General features: G+C 39.2%; 1 protein-coding gene across 2 annotated transcripts in view; it reads right to left on the bottom strand.

The window, feature by feature from the left end:
* The window catches only part of ITGA9 (integrin subunit alpha 9), a 238,781-nt gene that overhangs the window by 5,274 nt on the left and 208,741 nt on the right, over positions 1–24,766 (bottom strand). The gene's annotated exons all lie outside the window — the stretch shown is intronic.

Raw genomic sequence — 24,766 nt, 5'->3', positions numbered from 1 at the left:
TACCCCTTTTCCTTCTTCAGGCCTGTACAACAGCTTTGGAGAATTTTGAATTATCTTTGGATGTTAAGGAAAGCATGTTGTTGTTGCTAAGTCTGCCTCAGGTAGTCCACGCCATGGTAAAAATTAAAAGACTTTTAACATGATCTTTCAGAGATCTGCTCTGATAGTGGATAGTCATGAGTGGCATGGAATGTGAGAGAAAAATGCCCAGCTGTTGGAGGAATCTACTCCAATGACTTGGGAGTTCATTGCTGAAACACTACAGGATCCTGATAAAGTGACAGAATATTTGCAAGGAGAATGCTGTGGCAATTCCAGAGAGGTGCAATTTATTACAATATGCTGGCCCCAGACTATGATTTATTGGACAGTGCTCTGTACTAGACAGCACCCGCAGGGGGAAGAGAAGGAAAACACACCAGCAGGCACTGTGGCCACTGCAGCTGAACCAGTTGAACAACTTGTGCTTGTAGCAGGTGCCTCTATAAAGAAATTCAAGACAAATTTAGTTCACTTAGTGAAGAATGAAGAGGAATAGGGCACTCACAACAGGAGGAAGAAGCAGGGCCAGAGAGAATCACCTGATCCCTACCTTCAGGTGAGCTGCAAGATATGCAAAATCCTATCAGCCACCAGTCAGGAGAGCCCCTTGTGATCTGCCTGTTCTGATGCTGGGATATCACAACATGCAATATGAAACTAGATGGTAGTGAAGCCAGGCAATTGGGATCCCTGTTCCAGGATGTAGGCATTGGCAGGGGGATTGGAAAGAGGACAGAAACTCTCAGCCTCTGGAGGCAACATCTGTCAAATATGAGGGAACAGTATTCTCTCATGGATGACCTAATAGTGCACCAAGACAAGTGGAATGCCACAGAGAAAGGTATCCAGGACCTGAAAAAATTAGCTGTGCTGGAGGTAATCTATAAGGGATTCAAATAACAAACAGTGCCCTATAGATCCAGATTGGATCCGGTGTACACAATCCATGTGGCAGAAGTTTCTATGGAGTGTGCCATCATTGTACACCATCCCCTTGGCATTGATGTTAATGAAAGAAGAAGAAACACTGCTTCAGGTGATCAGCTGACTTCAACAAAACAAAGGTTTTTTTTCCTCCCTACCAACCTGTGCCTCGGCTGTGAAACGACTGAACAAGACTGTGGACAGACTTGAAAGACTCAAACAACCTAGAGAGACAATGTCCCATGCCTCTGCCAGTATGGACCACAATCTCTGCTATTGGGAGCATGTATCCCTCTGCTGGAGAGAGGACTACACACCACGAGGTAACCTGCAGTTTTACCTGCACGACCACAGAGAGGATACAAGAAAGTGGGATGGAAAACCCACCTCTGCCCTAACCGCAGGGGTACGTGAATTGAGAGGAAGAACAACCACCAACGGAAATTCTTCAAGGATAATCCAGTTTCCAGTGGGCAAGTCTTCAGACAGAATGGAAGGGCTGAATGTTATTCCTGATCCTCTTGAAGAGATCTCTAGTTCATGTTTACAAGAACTGAGCAGCGACTGCCATGACCAGAACTACTGGGGCCCTGCCTCCAGCCATGTGGAAGAAAGGGAGAATCAGATCTATTGGACTGTGTGGATGGATCCCATGGCCTGGCACATCAGACCCACAAGAGTAATAAGGCTTTAGTTGACACTGGCACACAATGAACTCTGATGCCATCAAGATCTGTAGGGGCATGATCTATCTCTGTTTCTGGGGTGACAGAGGGGTCCCAACAGCTGACAGTACTGGGACCTGAGGTGAGCCTGGTTGGGAATGAATGGCAAAATCACCCCATTCCTGTGGGAACTCAGCACATCACTCCGGATGTCCAGAGTTACCAAGAGAACCCTTGGGGGCCTCGGAAATCCTGGAATGTTGCCAGGAGTGTCTGGTGGCTTGATTTCGATCCTTCTAAGGAAGTGACACCTGTTTGAGGACGTGAGAGTCACTTGGGAGTGAGTGGTGCAGGAAAGACACATTTATAGGGTGAAATATAGATTTTAGAATTTTTGGTACAGGGGGGTTATGGAGACAAGGTGGAGGGATCAGGGCGTGTCCCGTCCTTCTTCTTTCTTCTTCTTGTCATCCATTTTCTGTGGTGATGTTGGCACTTGGGGATTGGTTTGTGGTGAAGGTGCACTTGCTAATATGGGTGAAAGGTATTGGGAAATAAAGGTAAATATGATGTACGTAGATTTTAGTATAAAAAGACACGACCACCCCGTGGGTGGTCAGAGTGCCCTTGTCTGCCTTGCAGGTCAGACCAGGTCAGACCTCTGTTGGGCAGAAAGAAAATTCTGTAGATAAGAAATAATAAACAATCTGAAGATCGAAAAACTGAAGAGTCCAGACTCGTCCTTTGAAGCACGGGCTGCCCAAGAACCACTCTACCCATGTCCGGGCAGAGACAGACAGCCAAACCGGACACATTCCAATTCGCCCAGAGACCCCACGCACCCTTGGCATAGATTACCTCAGGAGAGGCTATTCCAAGGACTCAAAAGTGCATTGTTGGGCTTTTGGGATAGGTGCTGTGGAGACAGAGGAAATTAGACAACTGAATACCTTGCCTGATCTCTCAAAGGACCCTTCTGCTGTGGGACTGCTGAGGGTGGAAGAACAACATACCGATCACTGCCACAACAATGCATCATCAACAGCACCACACCAACCTGACTCTGTGGGCCTCATCCACCACTGAGTGCTGCTATGAAGGCCATGCTGGACCTTCAGTATGAACTGGAGTCCAGATTCCCACAAATTGCCATGCATTCATCCAGACTGAATTGGAAAAGGGTGAGGCTCCAGAATAGTTGCAATACTTTGATGACATCATTGTGTATGGCAACACAGCAGAGGAAGTTTTTGAGAAAGGGGAGAAGATAATCCAAGTCCTCCTAATGGAAAGTTCTGTCATAAAGCAAAATCACAGCACCTGCCCAGGAAATTCAGTTTTTAGGAGTAAAATGGAAAGATTAATATAATCAGCTTCCAGTGGGTATGTGGATGGAATCCTACATGGCAAGTCACAGGAGTTATTGAGGGACAAACTGGATCAAGTCAGATTGCAGTGCTGAAAGCTGTCCAGCTGGGTTTAGAGGTATGAGTGAATGAAATAAATGGCCAGCGCTCTACCTGTACACTGACTCATGAAAGGAAGCATGAGTGGGAGTGGCTACGCTGATGAAAAAAGATCAATTGCCAGCACAGAGATAAACTCACCTGGGCTGCTGAATTCTAGCAAGACATCACTACCCAAATAGAGAAGTTGACTGTATGTCATGTAGACATACACGTATGTCTTGTCATACGCAAGAGTCAGGCTACTGAAGAACACCACAACAACAGACAGGTAGATTAAGCTGCCAAGATTAAAAGTGTTTTATGTGGATCTGGACTGGCAACATAAGGGTGATTTTCTTCTGGCTTAGTGGGATCATGACAACTCAGGCCACCAGTAAAGAGATTCAATATACAGATGGGCTTATGATAAATGGATGGACTTAACCATGAACACAGTCTCCCAGGTTATCCACAACTGTGAAACATGCCACAGGCCAAGCAAGAAAAGCCCCTGTGGTATGGGGGACTGTCATCACGATATTTTCAGAAAAATCCCTTTGCCAGGATTTTTCTCCTGAGAAGCTGAGAAGCCTCAGAGGAAAAAAACCACCAATAATTATCTGCTGCTGTGGAATGCAACAGGTGAATCTTTGATTGGTCCGTGTTGGTTGTTTCTAATTAATGGCCAATCACAGTCAGCTGGCTTGGACCCTCTGAGAGTCATGGGCTTTTGTTATCATTCCATTCTATTCCTTGCTAGCCTTCTGATGAAATCCTTTCTTCTATTCTTTTAGTATAGTTATAATATATCATTTTAATATAATATATATCATAAAATAATAAGCCTTCTGAAACATGGAGTCAAAATTCTCATCTCTTCCCTCATCCTGGGACCCCTGCGAACACCGCCACAGGGGACAATGGTTGAAATAGGAATGTGGGGAGGTCTGAAAAATTGATTGCATCACACTCCAGCAAACCAAGGCAAGCGCTACATTCTTAAAATAGGGGAAGCAATCACTGGATGGCTGGAGACCTACCCTGTGCCTCAGACCACTGACAAGACCACCATCTTGGGCCAGCAAATCCTGTGGTGACATGAAACCCCAGAAAGAATTAAGTCAGACAATGGAACTCACTTAAAAAATCACCTCACAGACACCTGGGCCAGAGAGCATGGTAAGGAGTGGGTGTATCATATTCTCTCTCATGTACCAGCCTCTGGGAAAATTAAATGATACAAAGGACTGTTCGAAAACCACATTCAAAGCAAGGGGTAGTGGAACCTTCAAACATTTGGATCTACATCTAGCAGAGGCTACTACTATTTAGTTAACATCAGAGGCTCTACTAACTGAGTTCACCCTGCTCCATGAAAGCCTCTACATACCAGAGAAGGGGATAAAGTCCCCATGGTGCATACGAGGAATATGTGTTAGGGAAGACACTTTGGGTTAGTCCTGCCCTCCAAGGCAAAGGCAGAGCCATCTGTGGGATTGTTTTTGCTCAAGGACCTGGGTGCACATGGTGGGTAATGCAGGGACAGAGAAACACAATGCGTACTTCAAGGGGATTTGATTTTTGGGTAAGAGGAGTCTGTAATGTTGAATTGTATAATATCAGTTGCTGAATAGCACTGCTACTGTATGCCATGACCACCATGGATATGGACTGCTCAGATACACCAGTTGTGAATTCCTGATGCAGCTGGCACCCACCCAACAGCACACCAGCCCTCCTGCCCTGGAAGACAACCTAGAACAGAGAGAATCCAGTGTCATGGACTAAATGAACTCAGCAGACATCTTGGAAGGATGGCCATTGACTATAGAAACTATACCAGTGCTGTATATACATACATACCCCCCCCATATATATATATGTGCGTGTGTGTATATATATATATATATATATATATGTATATATATATATTTATATACACACACATTTATGTATAGAGTTGGAAGGTGTAGGATCTGGGAATGACATTCATGATATAGAATAAGGGGTGGATAATATTCTAGTTCTAGCCAGCACAGGGTTAATTTTTGTAGTAGCCAGAGCAGGCATGGCTAGAATATGGAGATTATTCTATACCACCTCACGTCATTGGTGGGGGTGGAGAGGGAAGACAGTTTCTTCAGGAGAGAAGGATTTCCTTCCAGTTGAGTAGGTGGGGGAGAAGGATTGTTGGTTCTGAGCTGGAGGGAATGGTTGGGGTAGCATGGCTGCGGCTGGGCCAGGTTGGGCCCAGTGAGCCTTTTACATGTGAATTACTCTTTCTTTTATACACTATTGTTATTAGTATTGTTGCTGTTTGTTTTCTTACCTCATTTCTGTTTCCAGTAAATTATCTCAGTGATCTTTACCTTTGGTGCTTCCACTCCTCTCCAGCTCACCATAAGGACGAAGGTAGTGGCAGGGAGGAGCAAAAGGCTCAAGGTTTTAGTGGGAGCATTAAATTAGAGAATTAGAGAATTAAATTAGAGAATACCATTCCTAAACCATAACACCTGCAACTACTTCATAAATGTACAGTAGGTAGACATACATATAAATGCTCATGATCTCAATGTTACAAAGGTTCCATGACCTGGATGGCCCCCTGAATAACTGGAATTACACCTTAAAAGTAATTTCTTCAGTCACTCTATTGCACAGACTGTGAACATAGTAGCTTTCCCACGTACCATAAGCAAAGCTTTATCTGTTGCAATGTACATGCGAATGCATGGATAATGGTGTTTCTATTCTGAAAAATCAACTCACAGAAGTGACTCTGTTGAATTTTCTCACTTCCTAGCCTCTTTCAGAACACTGTATGAAAGAATTCAGAAACAGAGAATTGGAGAGGAGTTTCTCTAATTCCCAACTCCTCAAACTTACTCTAGAAGTGAGATAAAATTCTTTTTTTCAGCAGAAAAATATCATTACTAGTAATTTTTGTACTTGCAACCCACAAGCTATACTGTGCAAAGAATTTATTTTCAGAAGACATCCTCAAGATTGCACCATCATAAAATCACAGTGAAAGTTCACTAGTGATGCCAACAGAATTCAGCTCAGTGGAGACTGCAAGTGAATAGCAGAAGTTTCTCTATATTTTCAGTCTAAAATGGAACTGAATTGTTATATTGATAACAAAAAAAAAAAATTGTAAGAGCCTACTACTTTCCTGTTCTGCTCCAGCTGGATTAATCATGGGTACTTATTTATTCACTGCTGCTACTACTTACACATGCCTAGGGAGCAGATGTTATGAAAATGTGGGTGGCTTTTTTTGGTATTATCAGTTTTTGCAACAGAACCTACATGTTCTATGCATTAGAAAAGAAAACTGCCAAGAGAAGTACAATTTCTAGTTCTAAAAACAGATTTTAAATCCTTAAGGTTTGCATCTTTCATGCAACCATATCCTTGGTACAGTAAAACTTCCTCTGGAAGTTATAATGAAAATTATAGAAAGGCTTTTTAATTTCCTTGAGAGCCAAACAAACAAACCCCAACTATTTCCCACTGATATTTTATATAAAAATGTCTGGTTTTTTATATAAAATATAAATGTCTGAACATCTGCTTCAGGAATTGTTTTTAAAAGTTGGCAAGGAGGGTTTTGGTATTTTACTACTTTTTTTTGGATAAAGAATGCTGTCATATAACTTTCTGGTAGGGATAAAAAGTGAGCTAAAAATTGTAATAAATATTAATGAAGCATGAAACCCTATATCTAAAAATGATTCCACTATGAAGAATTATGTTTATTTGCTGTAAATGATGTGGATACTGTAAAATTATGTAGAGGACTTCAGTGCAAGCAAAAAGAGAAACTGGACCTTAAGGATATATTTTTTTAATGTTTGCAGAAATAGTGGTGAGGGATTAAATACATCTCCCATCCTTCAGAGACAACAACGTTCTTTGTTATGTGACACTGTTCTTTAGTGACATATATTTACATTTAATGTAATAAAATCCCTCATCAGACCACCACCAGAAAGAGGTTTTTTTTGTAATTGCCATGAAGAAATCACAACATATAGTTATTGTCTCACAAAAGACCACATATCCATCTCCTTACAATTAACTCATTTCATTCAAGAAGGATAGCAGTATTCACCATATGGGGAAGGCTGGTAAGTACCTTTGGTAAGCTGGAGAGAACAAGTGAACTTAACATAGAATGATGGGTAATAAGGAGGCAGACAACTGGACCAAAGCAGGAGAGTTGATACAACACAGGTTGAATATATACAGGCTCTTTTATCACTGAGGATGAGGTGACACCAGGTCCCTTTTCCATGGCAAAGCCATTAAGAGAACTGAAAAAACCCATTGAGGAAAGCACTGCTGGGACTCAGTCCTGAATTTCAAGCAAGGAAGGGAGAGATCCTCATCTTTAAGAGGAGTATTGCTGTGATCTCATTTGTAGAATGGGTGTTTACAGTGGACCAGTGGTTGATAACATTTGTTTCACAGGCAATGAGTCTCTAATATAGTTAATTTCTCCCAAATTTTGCTTTCCATATATATATAGACACACATGTATATGTACACATATAGTTATATGTGTAGAGCAAGGAAATACCCAGCTGCAGAACTGTGACCCCATCAGGGAGTCCCCATCCAAGGAAAGCTCTGATCAGTGAACCTCTGCCTGGGGAAGGCACTCATGAGAAGAAGAGCAACAGGAGAGTGTTTTACAGGAGGCAAAGAGAGACTGTGTGTCCTGGTTTAGGGCAAATCTGGGAGAAAACCTCCAAAGGGCCCCCCCCAGAAAGCTGGCTCACACAGCCCCTTCCCCCAACCAGTTCAGGAAGAATTTATTTGGAGAGAAGTGGAAGAAAACCTGTTTATTTAACAGGTAAAGCACTCCCCAGCACAAAAAATGAACAATACCAGATGACAAAACTCATTCACCGCTCTGAAGAGATTACAAATTCAGAAAGTCTCTCCTGTGGGTGCTCGCTCTGTTATCAATCCCTCCAGCACTGGGAAAGGCTGCTGCCCAGAGTAGGCCCCAGAAGGCCACAAAGTGCAAGCTCTTGGTGTTTTCCCGGGTCCCAGTCTGGAGCAGGTTTGAACAATTCCAAGAAAAGGGAAAGAAAAACAGTCCAGGGAAAACTCGGACTGCCTCAGCTAGCTAAACTAACTAAAAAGCAAAAGGAGTGCTCTGTTCTGCCCCATCCCTGCCCAGAAAACAACAGTGGAGTTCTGTGTTCCAGCAGACTGTGGGGGAGAGTGCAGCTGATAACAAAACTCTGTGCTTCTTCTTCTCCACGCCTTCAGTGTCAGAGCCAGTTTTGAAGGCACAGAATATAATATCCAGCATAAACAGAATACCTGATTGGGGATACAAGCATCATAATGTCACCCTAGGACACTATGAAAAGCTGTGGAAAGCTGAAGGGTTATAAGGGAAGGGGAGGCATCGAGGCATCATCCACTAAAGACAACGCAGAAAATGAGAAAAGGATAGATGGGCTAGAATAACTTAATTAAAGGATGTATGTAAAACCCATGGATGGTTTCAGGTTTTGAATCTAAACCACCTACTTATAGCAGCTCTAATACTTGAAGCACCACCAGAAAGGACTGGTTATTTTTTGTCACTTCAAAACCTGAAACCATCCATAGGTTTTTACACACATCTTTAATTTAGTTATTCCAGCCCATGTACCCTTTTGTAGCACAACCTTACAGTATATGTTGAGAAGAAAGCATGTTTCTGGCAATACTGAATAATAAAGTAATACAAAAACTGTTAGTCTGAGATGGGAAATTACACCTATTATTGTGAAGTTATTTCTTGCCATGTGAAGCCAAGTCCTCTATTCAAACACAGGTACTTAGTCTTTAGCATACACAACTTCCTTTAACTGCCATGCCAGATGTAAAATCCCTTCAATCCCAAGTAAATCATATCTAACAACACTCACATAGAATAGCATTCTTCAAGCATCCACAAAAATGAAAAACTTCAATAAAAAATAATTTCAAACTGTTGAATTAGTACCACAATAATGAATTATCTTGTTGGGATTTTTTTCTGATGCTACTTTCTGCATATCCAAAGGCTGAATTACTAGATCTTATATTTTCCTAAACTTCAAAAGTATAAGCACTTACCCAACACAACCTGGAGCATGGGACTGTGGCTATCTCTCTAGGATGTGAATTATAAATATGTTTGAAGAGTGTTGAGATTACAAAATAAAATTTAATTTGTAGTTGGGAAAAAACAAAGCTGATCAGAGGGCAAGCAATATCTGCTTTTATTTTATTCGCTGTTAGGTAAATTTCTAAAGTGTTTTTATCATGCCCAACAAGGTTTATTCTCCCAATCAAATAAAAAGAGAAATAGCTTGAAACGTGGATTGTAGAAGAATGGTTATGTTTTGCATTTTAAAAAGATTTTTCCCATTAATATAAGAAGTTAGGAAATAAGAAAAAAATTATAACAGTCACATACTGCTGTAAAAACGACATTGTGTCTTAATTACAGTAGTGCTTCAAGACTATAACTGAGTTAGGAATAGAGGTTTGTGAACAACGATACTCAAACAGAATTCAAAACTGTATCAGAAGGTTTTGCACTTCTTAGTTTTTAATTAAGTTTCTCTAGTGCATACTCTGTGTCTTAAACTGCACACAAGAAGTACTGATTTTTAACAATATTACTCTATTGACAAGGTTACCGACCACAACATGCCAACAAGTAAAAAGAAAAGCCAACACGTAAAAAGAAAAGAGAGAAAAGTAAGTACTAACAAAGGGGTAAGAAATAAAACATTAGAACCACTGAAGAAATCTCCCAGGGAACAAGGCTTTGACAACATACTTTAGGTTTAGTGCCTTAGTCACAAGCTGTCTTTCCTTTCATACACAATTTCTTTATCTAATATAAACAGTGTCCAGTCATACCTGATGAACAGTCTGTATTTACATAATTAATCTTTTACTGCCACATTGCTAATCTATGTGGATGTCCCAAGGCATTCACAATCAACTTACACTTCTCATCTTTTTTTGGTGTGTGCTACTTGGGTAGTTCTCCCTTCACATAAATAGTACCACAGCTAGAAAAGTATGCAGCTAATCATGAGTGAAAGCAGGGCCAGGAACTACACCCCATTAAGATGCCACCAGTCGGCAGAGGAACACTCCCAACATCTGCAAAGCAGTGCTGCTGAGATTAGAAACATGGAGTATTTAACCATGTAGAGATTGATCACTGGTTATTATACATCTCATAATGCATCTCTAAATGCATTTCATTTTACTGTCATCAAGAAGGCAAGTAAAAACACTTTGCACTTGGGTTTGCATAGCCCTGGATGATTCTGGCAAGCCATCAGTTTCAAGAGGATGCAGATTGTTCTTTCTCCCAATTAAAGAATGCTTGCCACAGTACAAAGAAGTCACAAACAGATATTTGTATCAGCTTTTCCACCAAGAATTGTCAAGCTGTCAATCCTGTGTCACCATGTGAGGAAGAGGCATGTTCAGAGAGGAGCAATGTGTCTTGTCTATAGTTAAAGGAGAAAATGTGCATTTCAGAGGAAGGATGATAGTGTAACTAAAGTAAGCTTATGAGCATGCAGGAGGTCTGGCTTCAATTATTCAGTCTTTCATTGATTTTTTGAGAGGCAAATCCCTCAACTTTCTTATAATGTCGGTTCTCATTTGCTCAATGAAACAAGTACAAGAAAATAATATGATTCAAACATCACCATTCCACAAGTGGCTGCACACACATATAATACACACTTTGTACATGTACACAATGACATATATACTTAAACAGCCAGGAAACTGAGGCAAAGGTAAGTTCAGCTGCTTGCTCAAAGATAAGTTGTCCTCTGCAAATGCTTTGTTTAGCTACTGTGGAAGAATTTTACACCTACTATCTGTATCCGATCCCAGTGTGATAGACATTGATAGACATTGCTATAGCACAAAGCATTAGTAACGTACGCAAAATAGCTCTTAACTTTTAACCTACTTTCATCTAATCTGGATGAGATTTCTTGAGATGTTACTGCTGGTATGTTGAGAGAATATCTGTAGTTCTTCACAGACATTAAAAGTAAATTTATTTATTTATTTCACATACTGTGTTACTAAAACAAGCATAGTTTTTAAACACACATTTTATTAGGCAGTTACTTTGTAATGTTGAAATAATAAGATAAAACTCTTCTTTTGATAAGAGCATTCACAAGTAATAAACTTATCTAAAGGGATATAGCAATATCAGGCCACCCCAATGTCTGGGAATGATTGGCATCTGACTCCAAGGCTTCAGAATGCCGAACATTTGCTTTATTAAAACTATACTATACTATACTATACTATACTATACTATACTATACTATATCTATACTCCAAAGAATACTAAAGAATATTTACTACTAACTAAAAACTCATGACTATCTGCCAACTGACAGTCCCCACAGCTTGGACCTGATAGGTTAATTAACATAAACAATTCCACCAGAATCCAATCAAGCAATCACCTTGGGTAAACAATCTCCAGACCACATTCCACATGAGCACAAACACAGGAGCAGCAAATAAGATAAGAATTGTTTTAATCATTCTTTTCTCTGCTTTTCTCACAGCTTCTCTCTGTTCAGAGGGCATGTGAATACCACAAAGGGATCATTAAATAAACTACTATTTTAACAAAATGCCCTATATCTATCTGAAAGACCAAATATCAAAAAACAGTCACTAAGGCTAGGTACCTGTCCTAGTTCAAGACAAATTTGGGAGAGAACCCCCAAAGGGGCTCCTCTAGGAAAGCAGATCCAAATGACCCCACCCCCCAACCGGTCCAGGAGAAAATACCTCCTTGGAGAAAAGTGGAAAAAACCTGTTTATCAAACAATAAAACCTATATAATATTAATCACTAAAACCCCTTGCTGCTCCAAAAGAGATGAAAACTTGGAAAGTCCCCTCCCCGGGTTGCAGCTCAGCTCACTCAGTCTCTTATCAATTCCTCCCAGTGCTGGAAATGCTGTGGCCCAGGCCCGGCCCGGTGGGCCACAGATGCAAGCTGCCGGTGCTCTTCTGGCGTTCAGTCCAGAGCAGGTTTAAAGAGATCCAAAGGAAAAGAAAAAAAAATCACAGTCCAGGGAACTTCTTTGCCTCAGATAGCTAAACTAACTAAAAGCAAAGGAGAGCTCTGTCCCACTGTCTGTCCATCCACAGACAGCACAGTCAGGAGCAGGAATGTGGAGGAGTGAGTGCAGTGTCTGAAAACAAACTGCACGCTTCTTCTCTCCCCCCTACACTCTCTGGAACAAGTCTTAAAGGTGCAAAACTTATTATTCAGCATAAAGAGAACAAGATGATTGAGTCAATATAGTCAATCCAGGACAGTACCTCAAAGTAGATGCATAATTCAGACTAGCAGCATGCATGCAAAAGATGTGTTTAGGTATGCAAAACAGTTAACTGCACACAGAGAGGGACACCAGTACAGACAATCTAATTTAATACATTGGTTTCTTTTAATACAACATGCCTTGCCATTGTCACTGATGCCAGAGTGTCACCCCATTCATCAATAATTTTTCCCCTAAGCAATTCTTGTGCAACTTTTCTCCCAGGAGCTGTTCAGTTGGCTTCAATGGAGCTACTCAGTAATGTGGTGAATAGAAATGTTAGGTCTGTTATTTACCCTTGGAATATCTTTACCATGTAGGTACCATCCAGGTTGCTTCAGACAAGACTTATTCATCTAGGCTTTCATTTGTGCATACATAGTATCTTTTGTTAAAGACTTAGTATTTACAGTACTTCAAAAATTAAGAGAATTCCAGTGACTGGACTCATAAATATCTTTCAGTGCTGAGTTAGGGTAACCTGAGTTTAATGAAAATACAAACGTCTCGCATCTTGCAGCATAGTAACTATTGTACAGTATCTTGCGAGACAGATGCTACCAATATACTTATAAGTATAATTTTAAAAATTGGCCAACATTTAAACATACAAATATTTCCATATAGTTTAAAAATTTTTACTTATTGAAACTTTTTACTGTATAGTTTATTTTAAAGATAGAATGAACACAGCCGTCAACAAATGTTCATCTCTGATTATCGCTCTCAAAACTGAGAAAGAACACAATGTCTACTACAGATACGTCCAGACAAAATTGTCTTCTAAAATCTCAACAGGGAATAGGACAGTAACTAAAGATATCATTGCTGTAAACACAATTAATTTAAGACATATCTCAATCCATATTTTCCATTTCCTCTCCAAAGAAAAGAAAGAAACATTATTGACATATTTTTTGCTTTGTTTGAAAACTAGAGACTAAACTGTAATCAATAAAAAGTAGCTTTACAATCATACTTTGATGTATTTGATCAGTGAAAAAGATTTGAATAAAAGTTGTACCATGTTCACAATTATCAGAATAAGTCACCTTCATGGATTAGCCAAACCAGAAGGAAATGGCTCTGTCTGGTGTAAGTTATAATACAGCATTGCCCATTGTAACACCAAAGACAGAATTCAGACTAGGCAAATCACATTTGCTCTATTATTGGCATTTGGGTCTGAGAGATGCTAATGAATTCCAATAAATATACATATTGTGTTCTGGTGGTAGGAAATCTTGGAACTTTAGGCACTTATTTGCAATTTTTCAGCGTACACGTTCATTGTTTTTCTGGTTTAGACTCCTGAAAATGATGGCTATCTTTCGTCTTTTCTGAAACACATTCTGAACTACAACTCTACCTCTCTCTTGCCAGTGGATTACATTTGTCTGCCGGGTTCCAGGATAAGAGCAACACAGCTACAATGGCTGTGATGTTCTCAAAGTACTCTGGCATGCACAGCTCTCATTTGGAGGACACTGAGACCACAGAGAACACTCAGTCACAACACTATGCACATTTGCATAGCTCATTTTATCAAGAAAGATAACAAAGGCATTTGACAAATACTGGATACATGCCACCACTGAAATGTTGCCAATCTTTCTTTTGAGGGTAGAGAACAAGTATTAAATGACAGCCAGCAAACTCAGTGGTGAATGCAGTGTTTTGGCTACAACAGCAGCATTAACCATTTACTTGTGCAAGAACAAAAAAAGATGACCAAACTCAATCTTTCTGCAACATCCAGTCAGAATTCAAAAAGCACAGCTTTTAGTGGAGTAATTGGTTGTAGAAAACCCGAAGTTTGAGGCACTGTTGCAAGAATACGAACTTTTTTGGTCTCCACAAACCAAGAGTCTACAAAAATTTTGTGGTGTTTGCTTTGGTTCAGGAAAAGGAAAAAATAAAACAAGTTTTGATTGTTCTTTAAGAAAATAAGGAGACTTCAAATGATCCACTCAGCTTCTGCCTGGTGAAAACTTCATTTTTTGTACAGACAGCCAACTACTTCCATTGTCCCATTTCCTCCTGAAGGCTTCCTAGACACCATACAAAATTAAGATCTATCCATGTTTGGGGGTAATACAGGTTTGGTGTTGAATCACAGAAGTTAATTATCACCTGATTGCATTTTTAATATTTGTAACAGGATAATATTGAAAAACTTATTCTAGGTCTACTGAACTTAAAGTCTGTATCAAAAAAGTAGTACCCTGAGAAGCCTACATGTGAGATAGCAAGTAACAACTTACTTAAAGAGACTAGATAAATGTGTAACAAAAGCAATAAACTTAAAAAGTTTATCACAAAACCATAGAGAATGCAATGCTTCAAGGACTACAGAAAGAGGAATTTCAAAGAACCCAAACAAAGTCACTTTTTGCAGTTTTTATGGACAGACAGGACAGGTATGGGCTATTAGGTTGCTAAAAACAGAGATCATATTTTTGTGAATGAGACAACCTCAAAAATTCAAGGAAAAAGGTGAGCAGGACCTTAGTAAGTTTGAAAAGATAGTGTTGACATGTATTTAAATAAAGGAGAGATTACGAAGATGAAAAAAACAAGAAAGAAATTAGAAGAAATATAGACTTCTTAAATTCCAAGGCAACTGGTGCATCCCTCTACATCTCTACAGAGAAGATCTTTGTGATCTGTTCTCTTGGGTTACAATGTAAGATGTATGCCAAATATACCAAAAGTATTCTACTCCCATTGATATAAGCTGTTAAAATGGGTGGAGCAATGTTCTGTATCTTCTCCGTGACTTAGCCCTGATAACTCCCTCAGGGGAAGCAGGAGCCACCCTGGGGGACCATCTCTGCTCATGGGCCATCAAGGTCTCTCAGCATGACTCACAGAATTACATCAATCCATTGTGAGATAACCCGGCCTGGGGGAGGAACCAAGCATTTCTGGATATAATCTGAGGCTTGGAATACCACAAAAGGACCACCACTGGATTCCAAGAGGACAGGACTTCTCAATAACCACCACTGGACCTCCAGAGAAGGACCAGACCTTTTCTACAGGATCACCGTTTCAACAAGACAACATTCATCACTCCAGTGGTACTGCAGACACCATTTAATTGGACTGCTACCACCACCCTGACCAACAGGGTATCAGGTCGTATTCTGACTCTGTCGGTTAAAGACAGTGTTTCTGTACTTTATTGTAATTTTCTGCCTTTATTGTAATTTTCCTATTAAATTGTATTCTGATTTGGAATCTCTCACAGAATATTTGTGTGGAGTTAATTCCTCTGCTGATTTGCTTTCAAACAAGCACAGCTGTGAAATACATCATTCCCACCAGTAGTGCCTAGTAAGTGCTTTCACAGCAAGTTGATCTGACTGCCTTGTTTATCTGAACGATTATGATTCTTCATTTTTGGCTTTACCATAGTACATAACGGTTTATTCTTGGAATTATATGTGCAGAAAGGAAGGAGCATGTGAATTCAGAATAAACACAACTTTCACCACAGATATGAAATGCCACTCGGTTTCAATAGGTTTCTCTGTCCCCACCTCTTAAAACAACATTCAAAGTCATATAGCTTCAAAGTCATATAGCTTCAAAGTCATATAGTCCAGCTGGGGGACATTTCTTCAATTGAAATGTACTCTTACTGGAAAGATTATATATAAATAGAGTGGGGGGAGAGAGAGAAAAATAAAGATAGGAATATATCTACACACATATATAAGTGTATGCATATATATGTGTATATGTACACATATATATTAATGTATACTTTGGTCACAATAACCCCATGTATCATTACAGTATGGGGACAGAGTGACTGGAAAGCTGCCTGGCGGAAAAGGACCTGGGAGTTCTGGTCAACAGCCATCTGAACGTCAGCCAGCAGTGTGCCCAGGTGGCCAAGAAGGCAAATGACATCCTGGCCTGTATCAGCAATAGTGTGGTCAGCGGGACCAGGGCAATGATTGTTCCCCTGTACTCAGCATTGGTGAGGCTGAGCCTCAAGTACTGTGTTCAGTTTTTAGCCATTCACTTCAAGAAAGACATTGAGATGCTAGCAAAAGTCATGAGCAGGGACAATGAAACTGAAGGGTCTATGGAATAAATAACATAATGAGTAGCAGATAGAGGTAGGTTTTTCAGCCTGGAAAAAAGAAGGGTCAGGGGAGACCTTACTGATCTCTACTACTACCTGAAAGTAGGCTATAGCAAGGAGGGAGTCAACTACATCTCTCTGGCAGCTAGTGACAGGACAAGAGGAAATGGCCTCAAGCTGTGCCAGGGGAGATTCCGGTTGGACATGAGGAAGAATTTCTTCACTGAAATGGTGGTTAAGCATTGGAATAGGCTGCCCAGGGAAGCAGTAGAGTTACTATCTCTGGTGGTGTTCAAGAAATGATTTGACGTAGCACTTACTGCCATTGGTCTAGTTGACAAGGTGGTGATTGGTCAAAGGTTAGACTCAATGTTTTTGGAGGTCTTATTTACCTTGATTTTATGATTATGTATATATCTCTGTGTGAGTGTGTGTGTGTGTTTGTGTATGTATGTATAACGGTCGCACTGCTCCCCTACACTGAAATCCAAAGAGGTTTTGTGCCATAATGGTATTTCCCTATGCACCTCGGGGTGGAAACTGTAGTGTTGGGGGTTTTTTGTGTTTTTTTTTTTTTAATCAGTTTTATTTCATTGCAGAGCTGCTACTCCAAAACCTGACTACTAGGAAAGGGGGTTGGTGTGATGACTGCTCAGGAAACACTAGTTAGATACTGCTACCTGAGCTGTAAATGAAAGGGAGAGAAAATGTTTTGGGGCTTGTAACATAATACAGAGCAATCACTGGGAAAGATTAGGTGCAGCATTTAGAAGTATTTATTTTTTTCTTTCACTGGAATATGATGGGCTTTATGTTTTGGACCATTTAAAAAGACTTAATGTTTGAAGCCCTAAGTAAGAGAAAGGCTCTCCTTCCAAAAAGGGGAAAACTTTTTTGATTTTACTATATAGATGAATTTAAAGTTAGCTTTAGTCTTGGTTAGCTTCAAATATCTTCTGAATGCTGAAACAATATGTGAGACAATGGCAACTACTCTGTGTAGGGGAATACAAGTGTTCTTTCAAAGACACACAGTCCCAAGTTATTTCTCCTAAAATCTAAAAACAAGTCTTCAAATTCTCATTTTAAGACAAAAGGCAAAAATGTACTGTGTAGCACACACTGAAGAGCAAGAATCCTCTGGCTAGGCAAAACCCCCCCCATATGTGGGTGTTAGTCTCCTTGTCCTTCTCTCCACAATCTTCTCAAAAATCCACAAAGTAGAGGTTCTTATTACATGAGACATCCAGAGATCAATTTTTTGACCCAGGAATCCAGAAAGCAATGCTAGAAACCTCATTTTAGACAAGTCAGAGCTTGGATACCATCGGGACAGGCTCAGCTCAGAGACATGCTTAATGTCAAATAAATAAGTTTTGATAAATGTCTATTTCCTGTGTTAAACATACCACAGAGAAACAAAATAATGTTGCTGCAGTGAATATAAATGAATATAAAATCTTTGTTTTGAATATCACTTCCACAGCTGGCTCCATGGATCACTCAGCTGCCCAAACGTCTAGCCTAGTGCTCACTTACACATTCCCTCTTTGATAACATTTTGTGTTTTCAGTGCACTTAATCTAAAATGATATGGATGACATAATTCACTTCACAACTCAAGCCAGTTCAAATATAGGAATTTCAATCCAAAACACTGTAAAGCACTAATGTCATTAATAGAATATTTATTGTGTTATATCACACTTCATTTGTGCCTTTGCATGGTGTATACCTGGTCTAGATGTGCATAAATACATTTTACCCAAAGGAGACTTTGTCCTGACACATTGCTTCAATCCTGACACCTGAGGGAAGCATGTTTGGGACAGCACTTGCCAAAATAAACTAGCCATCACTGCCTTTCCCTCCTGAATTGTTGCCAGTGCTTGTGAAACCACAGGCCTATTTAGCATGTGCGTAACTGGCCTGAAGGAAAGCAACTTCCTGCCCTGCTCCACTTTCCACAAGTATCAGCAGGCCACCAAAGAGGTATGGGCCAATCTCCACATAAAAAAGCAAAATATATTGCTGTGGGCAACAGTATGAGAGCTCCTCCTGCTCCTTCCTGCAAATAGACAACCACAGGTGAGGCATGAGTGGGGAGAGAGAGCTATGCTGCAGAGAATCTGGCAAGTATGAGAGCATGTCCCCACAGATGCCTGCACAAAGTTATCCAGTAGATGAACAAGACAGAAAAAGCCACAAGTTGGGCTGTCCAACAAAATAGGCAAAAATGGGGCAATCCTTGCCAGTCTGCCTTATGCATGGCATCTTGTGGAAGTCAGGGAAAAGCTGCTCACCCTCTCTGAATCTGTAGGCACTTTAAACCAGAGAAAGCCCAACATCTACATGAAATATGAAAATAAATATAGAAATAAAGCAACTCAAAAACTGATCAAGTTCATGCTAAAAAGCTTTTTATATGTGTATAAACATGGCTGTGATCTTGCATATAAATAAATAAGCTTTTATTTGAAGTGAAATAACCAAACATTTAACATCACTTCCATTGACAAGAACCCCCTAAACTGTGCAATTTTAGATCTACAAATAATGAAATAATTACTATCCTCATCTTAGTATGATGCACAGTAAACTTATTCTGTTTAAAAACAGAATTTTGTGCTGGAATGTCCTTGAGATCTCACTCCTGCTAATGCTATTAATTCTAGCAGTGTGTAATGTGAAATATTTACATGTATTCTAGTATTCTTCTGTACCTCTAAGGAACTGTCTACTCCATTTGCAAAACATCAGCATGTTTGAGGGTTTGTCCTCTTTTGAGGTGTAGTTGTGCACACAGCAAGAGCGTACTTTCCACCTAGGGCTGAGACATGGGCACTACCGGCACACTCTGTACTGCTGCCAGTGTTCAGTTCTGTTACAATGAGTTTGCTCCAGCTCCTGCTCTTTTTTGTGTAAACAGCTGCCTTCCAGCACCACAGTTTAGCTCTAATTAACTTCTTAATAAAAGTATAATTTATTTTATAATCTAGTCCTTAAACTTGGCTAAATTCTCACTCTTACTGGCAGTTCTAAGATATCCAAATTGCTATTTAATTAAAATCTGTTCTTTCATTCCACATTTAAAAACTAAATTCTAACATAAAGTTGGGATTTTTTTTTTTTTTACTTCTTCACACACAAAATTTAGGAATGACTGTAGGATCTACTTGGTGAATTTTGTCTAAAAAATATTTACAATCAGACAATTAAGATTCCTCCGTAGGACTGCAACTTTACTGTGGGAAATAGTAAACATAAGAAGATTTCAGAAAGCTGGAAATTTAGGCCTTAGAAACAGAAAGAGCAGAGAAACTTAGAACTAGCTGAAGCTGCAAAGTCTGAAAGTAGAAAAAGTTACAGCAGTATAGTACAATTGGTATTACATTGCAAAACTCAGATGATTTGCAAAATGCATTGTTAAATTTTTCAGGTATTTTTTCTAGCCCAGAAATTGTTGCAAGCAAAATTCAGTTTTAGAGAAAAACCCATGCTAAGTGAAGAACCTTTAAGTACTATAACTCTCTTCACTGATGAGTCAAAGAAGATACATAAATCAGTGATAGTATAGCTAAATCAAACAACTAAAACATGAGAATCAGACATTCAAACAGTAGAAGGGTCTCCTCAGATTGCTGAACTAGCTGCAGAAGTTAAGGCTTTTCAGCTCTTTCTACAACCTTTTAATTTGATTACAAATTCTGCTGATCTTACTAATGTAGTTAAAAGAATAGAAGGACCAGTTTTAAAGGATGTTAGTAATGATACCCTATATCGTTGTCTTTCGTGTCTTTATAGAATTTTACAATTTTACAGAATCCACCGATATTTTGTTTCTCACATTAGAGCTCATTCTTCGCTTCCAAGATTTATAGCAGGAAGAAATGTAAGAGCAGATAAACTGACAATGGCTGTTTCAAACACTTTATCAAATATTTTTAAACAAGCAAAGCTAAGTCATGCCTTTTTTCCCCAAAATGCACAAGAACTTGTGCAGACGTTTCACATTTCCAAAGTCAAGCTAAAGCTATCATTAGTACTTACCCTGATTGTCAGCTTGTGCCACCCCCTGTTTCTACAGGAACTGTCAACCGACTAGGTTTACAAAGCCTACAGTTATGGCAAAAAGGCATCACTAAGTACCCTTCCTTTAAGAAATTTAAAAATGCCCATATGTCAGGATGGATGACACATGGTGCAAAACATCAGATGCAGTCTTCGCTTCTGTCCACACAAGAGAAACAAGTAATCATGCCTGTCAACATTTTTCACAAGCATTTGCTTCACTAAGTGTGCCCCAAGAAGTAAAAACAGACTACTGTCCTGCATATATATCCCAAAAAGGGGTCACATTTTTAATAGATTAAGGTGTTTGTCACACCTTTAGTATTCCTCACTCCCCCACGGGTCAAATAATTATTGAAAAGACACATCACACAATAAAACGCATTCTAGATCAACAGAAGGAGGCAGTAGATGCAACGCCACAGATGAAATTAAGCAAAGTTTTATATGTTTTTAACTTTTTGAACAGCTCTTTTGCAGAACCTGATCCACAAATTTTTAGGCATTTTTCAAATCACACAGGTGAAACTGAAAGAAAATCCCCTTGTTTTAATTAGGAGTCCTGAGACAGGACAAATTGAATTCCAACTAATAACTTGGGGTAATAGGTATGCTTGTGTCTCTACAGGTACAGGACCTAAGTGGGTTCTGGCAAAGAATATCAAACCATATCGCACATGAGAAAGGGCTGACGAGTCCAAGAGCAGAGAAACAAGTATGCAGATGTGAGCCAAAAAGAGACACTACGGGTCATGCCTGGCATATCTGTGGAACCTGCAAACCTTGATTTTATGTCAATGGTAAGTGTGTGAATTGTTGGTTTCACAGAGCTCTTTTGGTGAAAGTGTGGTTTCCATTGTGTTATGTTACAGAATAAGAGAAAGTGAATCCCCTCATTGGATTTTTAAAGGTGAAATTACCTCATTTTTAACACAGTTGATTAGTCCCCAGGCAACTTTGGGAAGGAATGAAAGCAGAATTTGTGAGTTGAAATATATGGGGAAATCTTTTGCCAAAAAATAGCTCACAAAAGATATGGAGTGAAATTGAGTGTTACGCGGGTGCTGGCTAGCTTTGCTTGCTTCTTGCAGTGCAGATTTGCCTGTGGAACAGCCGAAAACAAATGTTTGGGTGACCTTAGCCAAGGCAGGCTCAGACACCGTGTCTGTCCAATTCAAACCCAGAAAAGCCTTTTTCAACTTGTCTAGTCAGTGTGCCGGTAAAAGATTGGCTGATACCCATATATTATGATCCCTTGACCAAAAAGCAACTTAATAATAAATCAGATGAGGTTGCCAACAGGAGCAATCCTGTGGCTGATTGGGACATTTGGACCAAAGAACTTCCCAAAGCACTTTCTGAGCCCCAAGAATTGGAGATTCTGAGTTCCTTAACAATAGATTTATGTCTTACATTTTCAGATAGCAATCAGTGAGAGAATGATCCTCCAAAATACAATGTCACTGCCAATTACCCTGCTTACGGAAACGTGAGTATTTAGTCTAATTAGTCAGATAGTTCGGGTGGACTTTCTGGGGTTGATCAATATCCACAACAATTACAAAAGGATATTGGTTCATTTGTGGAGATAGAGCTTGGCAAGGCATTCCATCATGACTTGAAGGCATTCCAAGCAGTATTGGACAACTTACTGTGCTAGCAACTAGTGCTAATAGAGTCATTAAGAAAAAACATAGAGGAAAAAAAATTGCCCATCAACATGAAGAAAATTGTAACAGTGATTTTAGGCCCTGGAAAGCTGCGGAAAGAGTTTCAGCGGGTTTTCTTCTACCTCAACTTGCTTCTGCCGTGACACTGAAATAGTTAGATTGAGTTGGATGTTGGCTGAGCAAACAAACCAATGCCACATCCATTGCAATCATGTCATCAGTGTTAGACATGCTACCCTTCCAAATAGAGCAACAACTGATTTTCTTTTACTGGCACATAGACATGGTTGTGAAGATTTTGAAAGATTGTGTTGTATAAATTTGTCTGACCATTCTAAATCCATCCACAAAACCATACAAAAGCTGAAAGTTTTAACAGCCTAAATCAAAGAAGATGGTAGATCATGGTTAGACAATTTGTTCAAAGGATGGAGCTTTGCACCTTGGTTAAGGGAACTTTGTAAAATAGGTTTGTATGTGTTGGCTGTTTAAGTGATGAAACTAGTACCTTGTATACTTTGGTGTGTATGACAAATGACAGACAAAACTATCAAAGGAATTTTTATGATACAAGAGAGAGATGTAAGAAACAGGATCACAGAAAGTTCCCAAGATCATACAGAGATGTGGATGTAAGCATAGACATAGATGAAATGCTTTGAATTAAGACCTTAGAATGGATGAGACTTATTAGAACAGTAAATAGTAACCACTACCAGATTCGACCAAATATTTTACAACATTAAAATGACTGTAGTATAAAATAGCAACACCTCAAGCAAGAGAAGTGACTCAAACAAGCAAAAAGACATATGTAGTGCAGTAGAGCTATGTAATGCAAGGTAGTCCATAAATGACAAAGTTAAGAAGATTTCTTTTTGGTTGTACTGAAGGGGGGAAATGTGAGAAATAGTAAAGGGAAGAAGATTTTCAGAAAGCTAGAAATGTAGGCCTTAGAAACAGAAAGAGCAAGGAAAATTAGAACTAGCTTCAGCTGCAAAGCCTGAAAGTAGAAAAAGTTACAATAGCAAGCAAGGACATTAAACAATAGCTTGAGTTTTAGGCTTGGCTAAGATGCACCTTAAGACTGCAGGAAAATATGCTAGCAAGATAGTAGAAGGTTTTAAGCTTAATAATGGTCTATTGTGTATTGTTAATAGAAAGGAGACAAGCAAGCATTGTATGAAGCAGGTGCACATGTTCTTTTAGTAATTGGCTAGAACAATTGTTTGTAAGCTTTAGCAATACACCATTGGCTAGAAAGTTTTTCAAATGTCCTGTAACAAAGAAATCTTTGGCTGTACTCTGGCTGTATGTGAACTTTTGCATACTTCCTATTGTCTCAACCATGTAATGAGGCTAAAGCTGCAATAAAAGTTTAAGGAATGTACCCCAGCAGTCCCTTCCTGTTTGTGTCCCCAACACACTTTCCCATGTCAGTTTTATATCAACTTTAATATTATCATAATTTTAATAAATACAGTAACTACTGAGTGTGAAATATTACTTATATATATTTATGTATCAAACTAAGATAAATTAAAATACTGGCTAATACTACCAGTTCAGAGTTTTAATCACTTTTCTCTAAAATGAAACCTTAAATTATTGGATCCTTTAGTAATCATGCAAATCTGTGGATGAAGTACTGGAGCTCATCTGGCAAAGCCCAACTGTCATCTCTGACTCTGGGCAAGGGACCTCAAATTCCTTTGCCTCAGCACATATGCATGCAAAACCAGCTATGTAACCCCAGTTATAGCTATTTGCTGCTGTTACTTGGCATTTCTCTCAAAGCTTTCATGTAACAAAATGGCAGTTTCTTCACATGTACTGAATGATCCCTATAAAATTTAAAAGAGCTTGAAGTATCAAGATTAACCCAGGAAGCAAAGAACTGTATTTAACTGTAGTGGAGATCAAGAACTGAACTTGTACAAATTTTACCTGAAGACTCACAGGGTGATATTTCTCTTATCTTGCACATTTTCAAACAGTTTATTTCATGTCTTTTTATGACAGGAAATGAAAATATGAAATCAGTCATATAGGTATCAGCAGCAATATATCCTTTATCAAAACTGTGTGTCATTGAGACATAAGCCCTGGACCTCTTCCAATCTTACATTTTTTCATTCTCATGATTATTCTTCTGTCTTAATTGCATGGGCTTTTTTTCCTTTGACTATTTCTCTATTACACAGAAAACAGAAGTATTTCCCAAATGCCAGAGAAATAGAAGTTATGAGACATTCCAGACTGTGGTCAGACATTGTTTTCCAAATGAACATGGCTAGTAAGTACTTAGAAATCTTCAAAACTAATTATAAAAGTACTTTAAATCTATAACCCATATAAAATTTATATATTATATTATATTATATTATATTATATTATATTATATTATATTATATTATATTATCTGTAACCCAACTATACACACATCTGCATAATTT

The sequence above is a fragment of the Agelaius phoeniceus genome, chromosome 1 (genome assembly GCF_051311805.1).
Source record: "Agelaius phoeniceus isolate bAgePho1 chromosome 1, bAgePho1.hap1, whole genome shotgun sequence".
Classification (NCBI taxonomy): domain Eukaryota; kingdom Metazoa; phylum Chordata; class Aves; order Passeriformes; family Icteridae; genus Agelaius; species Agelaius phoeniceus.
The sequence above is the reverse complement of the archived record's forward strand: the minus strand, read 5'-3'. Positions and strand labels throughout refer to the sequence as shown.